Here is a 5970-nt window from a genome sequence, read left to right as displayed (position 1 = left end):
GAAAGGTACTTGGACTTGCTTGGTCACACGAACATCCCCACTATCGTTCAACCATTGCAAACGATAAGGTGTTGGATGTCGTAGAGTGGGTAGTGCTAGTTTCTCCACCATCAAGGCACTAGCGACGTTAGCACAACTACCTCCATCTATGATCAAACTACATACCTTGCCTTTGATATAGCAACGGGTGTAGAAAATGTTCTCCCTTTGTGCATGGTCGGCAGCTTTCACTTGGGTTGCTAAGGCTCGTCTAACAACGAGTCCAACTCGTTCATCGACAGGCAATGCTTCCTCTTCTTCCTCTTCTTCCTCAAGGGATGGCAACTCCTCCTTCTCATCTTCATCATCGGTGAGAAACTCACCATTGGGTAAGATGATCATAGTGCGTTGGTTCGGGCATTGGCTAGCAATATGCCCTCGGCCTTGGCATTTGAAGCATCTAGTATCTCGATTTCGCCCCATGCTCGACTCAATGGCAGTCTTTGGTGTTGCCTTAGACTCCCACTTAGTCATATCCGGCCTTGGTCTTGAAGGGATGGAATTACTCGGCCCTTTATCCTCTTTCTTTGGTGGTGTAGTTCGGAGATAAGAGGGTGAAAAGTTGGAGTAACTCCGAGTCGAACCCCTCCTCTTAATCCTCCTTTCAATCTTGATGGCCTTTTCCACCAAATCCCCAAGTTCCACATAGTGGTGTAACTCTACTTGGTCAGCGATTTCGGGCCTTAGTCCGTTCAAGAAGCGTGCCATTGTTGCTTCTCGATCCTCCATGATGTCTGCCCGTAGCATGAGTATTTCCATTTCCTTGTGATAGTCCTCGACACTTCGTGCTCCTTGGTTGAGGGTTTGAAGCTTTTGGTACAAGTCACGGTAGTAGTGACTTGGTACGAAACGCTTCCTCATGTCGTCTTAGCTCCGTCCAAGTGTGTATGGTAGGTTCACGACTCCTCCTTCGACTAGTGGAGAGTTGATCCCACCACATAACGGCGTAGTCGGTGAATTCGACCACGGCCAACTTGACCTTTTGCTCCTCCGAGTAAGTATTGCAATCGAAGACAAGTTCAATCCGCTTCTCCCACTCTAAGTAGGCATCGGGGTCTGATCGTCCTTGGAAAGGCGGAATTTTCATCTTTATGCCCGGAATGTGGTCATTTGAAGGCCTAGCATCACGCTTGGACCTACTTTGCTTATGCTCATAATTGTTGTCTGAGTTAGAGTCGCTAGACTCATGTGCATAAGCCTTTCCACGGCTGCCTTTGGAAGCTTCCATGAGACAACTCTAAGCTGTCAATGCGTTGGTGCATCAGTTCAAGTTTTTGGTCCATCATGCGTCCCAATTCGCCTTTGATTGCTTCTGTGAAAAGTTTAAGATCAAAAGCTTGGGAGCTTGCTCCCCCCTCGTTAGCCATGGTAGGGTAAAAAAAATAATAATAATGGAAAGAAGCAAAGTTTATCTCGCACACTTCCTCACGTGTTTACTCTCGCTCTCGTGTTTGAACACTCTAAGAACTCACCAAGGTATTTTCAAGGCTCCTCGGTCAACTCCTCGAAGAAGTTAGAACTCCTTCTAGTGTGGATCGACTTACCAACCAGGGTCACAAGATTGTAGCACTTTGAACGAAAAAAAAAAGAACAAAAGATGAAGGGACTAACCACGACTCAATGAATGACTCAAAGTTGAATTTTAAGGATCCTAGACAAAACTCTACCCAAAACTGGAATTTTGAGCTGCTGGTTGCTGCATTTCTGGTCAGTGTTTTGGTAGGTAAATGGACACTTAGAGGATTCAGAATGACACTTAAAACTGACCTAATGATGCACGAAAATTTTCAGAATTAATGATTGGACAGAAATCCCCAATGGTTGCAAAGATGGAATCTGAATGGAAGATGAATTTGTGTTGCGGTAGGATTGTTTTGGAAACCCAAGGCTGGCTTTTCTTCCTTAATCCTTTGGAAATGAGGATTAGTCTTCCTATTTACTAGTTCCCATGAATTCTAAGGTCAAGTTCAAGATTGGAATTGATTTGGTTGTTTTTGGGGACAAGGGTGAAAATTTTGACTTGAACAGGTTGGAAATTTTGACTTGAATAGGCTGAATGTTCTTAGTCAAGAAAGAAGATTGTTATGGTGAAGACAAGGATTTTGGCAGCTGGAATTTTGCAGCCTTGTTGTTTACCAAGATTTGGTTCCCAAAACCCAGAAACTTCAAGATTCTTTCAAGAATTCAAGATGTTAATTTCCAGAATTCAAAAAACACGAAATTGAAGATGATTTCCTCCCCAAACAATCCAAGATTTCACGATTTGATCAAGACAGATTTTGGTTGTCTTCAAGAATCCCAACTAAAGTTCCAAGAACTTCAAGATTGTGGTTTTAAACAATCAGGAACTTCAAAAAACCCAAGTTTTGATCAAGACAGATTTCCAGGAATTTTTGTAAGGTTAGCCAGCTATTTTTTTTTTTTTTTGTATGTAAACAAGAATACAAGGTAATAACTAGATAGGACTCTAAAACCCTTGCTACAAACTGATTTTTTTTCCGGATGAACAGTAACCTCGAATGATCAAATAGAACAAAAGATTGGAATTGAATGGATATAACAGGATAGAAACAAGACTCAAACAAAGAATCAAGAATAAGACACAAAAAGAAAGGCTGGACCAAACAAGGCTAACCACAGCAATTAACAACAACTAGACACAAGTTTATGACGTAACAAATCTGGAAAAATAACGCAAGAACACGAAGTAACAAATCTGGAAATTGCGGATAGGAACTTAGAACACGAAAACAGAATTTTCGACAACTTGACTCGAAAAGGAAATAAATAAAAGGATATAACGTGATACCTCTTAATTAGCTCTGATTACCAACTGATACGAACGTCGCCAACCTTGTGACGAAACCCGTAAAAGAATAGCTTCAGGATCGACAAGAGGACACCAAGTTTGGAGCGGATGACCTCAACCCGTTAATCACGTGGTTAACGAACCTTGGTATAATGGTAGAAGACGCCACAACCTAGTGTGATTCTAGATTGATAAGTCACGAACACCTAGAGAAATTCTAAGGTATTCAAGAAGCCTTGGAGAAACCAAGAAAACTCTCAAAATCTGATTTATTGATTGAATGCATAAACCATTGGAAGTGTGGGCTATTTATAGCCTTACATAGAGATGAACAACTAAATGTGGAACTAGTCTAGAGTTGTGGTCTTGACTAAGACTAACAATTATAGGCTTGACCAAATCTTATGAGGTCATCCCTTAGGTAAACAACCTTATGAGGTCATCGCTTAGGTAAATGACCTTATGAGGTCATCGCTTAGGTAAATAAAGCAAGGCTATGGACCATTAAACCCTTATTACAATGACTTAACTAAAACAGCAAATGTGACTAGAGAAGGGTCACACATGGTTCTCTTTGACGTGCACTACATGGATGACTTTCATTCCTTCATGCTCAAGCCCCTCAATGACCTTGGGGACAATTTCTTGGCCTTGTATCTCATGAACAAGTCCTTGGAGTTCCTCCCTCATCTTCTTAGCTCGTGCTCGAGTTACGGGTCCTAGGGGAACTCGAATAGTTCGCAATGGTGTCTCTTGGTTCGTATCACGTACCTCCCCAGAAATCAAAAGAAACACTCTTTCAGCAGGCTTCGCTGGCGGTGACCGCTGATACTGGTGATGGAGGCGGCTCCAGTCCTTGGCAATGAGCTGGGTGTTGACAGTCTCGCAGTCGATGTCCCAGATGGTGCAGGTGGTGTCGATGCTGGAGGCGCCGATGCGCTTGGGCTCGGCCTCGTTCCAGTCGAAGGAGGTGAGGGGGTTGGAGAACTCGTTGTTGCAGTTGTTGTTGAGGAGGCTCTTCATGTCGACGCGGGTTCCATCGTCGGCGACCCTTCAGACACGGAGGTAGTCACTGGAGGTGACGAGGAGGTCGGGCTTCCGGCACTCCTCGTCAGGGATGAAGATAACCTTCGCTGCTGTTCGCCAGACCCATCTTCGGTGGGATCGCTGCTAGCCCCCCAAACTCTCCCTGCTCTCTCCAGTTTTAGCCGTTCTCTCCTCTCAGTTTTCTTTCTTTTTTTTTTCCCGTCCCCGAAACTCTCCCGCACACCTCTCTCCTTGCTCTCCCCTTTGCGGCTACTCTCCCTTTTTTGCTTATATATCAGACCCCCCAACCCTAAAAACCTCTAGTCCTTTTCCTGTATTTGCAGCTTTAGGAGCCGTCCCAGATTTCCTTTGCAAGCTGCGTAAATCCGCAGCTTGCCTGCGCGATACCATTTTTTTTTCAACTTAATAAATACAGAATATAAATAATAATAATAATAATAACAAAATGACAAAACCATGTAATAATAATAAGAATGAAAACAAATAAATAAAAAACAAACTAAATAAATAAAAATAACAAAAATGTCTATTTTTCAAATTTTCCTTTCATTTTTTATTTTTCTTCATTTTCTTCATTTTTCCTTCCTTTTTTTCTTTTTTCCAAAAATAAACCAAAAAATTGCCAAAAGATTGAATTTGAACGTATTTTTGTAAACAATTTTCCTTTTTCTCTTTTTTTTATGATTTTTCCTTTTCCATGATTTTCCTACGCTAAAACTTAAAAATAAAATAAAAACTAAAAGCAACCACGACAAATGAGAATAAAAAAGTAAAAGGAATTACACCAAAAATTTGGTGTCTACAATAATATCACTGATTGGCTACCGTTTTACTGCATTACTGAACTTGATATATTGGTTGGTGAATTCCATTTCATGGAAACTGCTTTGGTGTCGTTTGGATGAATGTCCAACGGCCTTACTGTATTACTGAGCTCAACCTCGTTGGTAGTCAATTGAATCGAGCCGGCGAGGGCTTGGTCGTGAAAATTGAATTGCCACGGGGACTGTACTGGGGAACCTTGTGGTATTGAGACCCTTGGTTCCGGTATACTCGAGTATTACCAAAACTACTGAAATGAAGTGCGGGCCCGGTTGGGGTATGTTAGGTGGAAGGATTGGAAGTAAAGGGTGGTCTACGGTTTGGTACTTTTAACATTGACGGAGAGTCAATGAGGTTGGATCAAGGTTGCAAGCGTGGAAATGGGCTCTTGAGAGCCGACCGTATCCTTTTACCGTTTTGCTTCATTGCTTATTTGTGTACTTTAAGTGATCGGTTATGCTATATGCTATTGGTTGTTATTGTGTTAGTTGCTCACTGGGCTTTAGCTCATTCCGTGTCAATTGTTTTCCTTACAGGAAAATGAACACTTTTGGAAAAGGTTGTGATAGTTGGATGCAAGTTGAGCTCATGTATATGTATTTTGAATAGCTCCTTGAGGGTGAAAACCCTAAGTGCTTTGTTTCCACCAATGTTTGGTGTGTAAATGGCTACTTGTATATGCATGAACTAAATGGATATTTTGGTAGGCCGTTTGGCTTGTAAATGTTGATTTCCATTGTATATATATGTATGGTTATTGTTTGGATGAATTTCGGAGTGGCACGCTTTTCAAACGAAAAGAAAAAAAAAATTGGCGAGGATGAACAGTGCTGAATCCGGATTCTGACGTGATTTTACTGTTCATCTTCGGCTTCGATTTTCGTTTTTTTTTATTTCATGATTTTGACTTGTTTGCGCGCAATGGTATGTTCCGGAACGTAATAGAACGACGTAAACTGTACCGTTAGTCCTGGCGAGAGCTGGGCAGGCAGTCCGCTAACCCCTTTGGTTCACCTTAGGGGAAGGTGGGGCTGTCACAATCATGTTCATGTGTTACATTCGATTTGTAAATGTCTATTTTCAAGGTTTATATGAAGTTAATTGTATTCGATTGGGTTTCGGACAGGTTCGGAACTTGAACGAAGAAGGAAAAAATTTTGGCGAGAAAGGATGCAGGGGAATCCGGCCGCAAATCCGGCCTGTTCTTGGCCGGATTGCTGGCTGGATTGTCATGGATTTTTGAATCCGTGAGG

This window comes from Coffea arabica, chromosome 8c (assembly GCF_036785885.1).
Source record: "Coffea arabica cultivar ET-39 chromosome 8c, Coffea Arabica ET-39 HiFi, whole genome shotgun sequence".
Taxonomy (NCBI): domain Eukaryota; kingdom Viridiplantae; phylum Streptophyta; class Magnoliopsida; order Gentianales; family Rubiaceae; genus Coffea; species Coffea arabica.
This window is presented reverse-complemented; position numbering follows the sequence as displayed.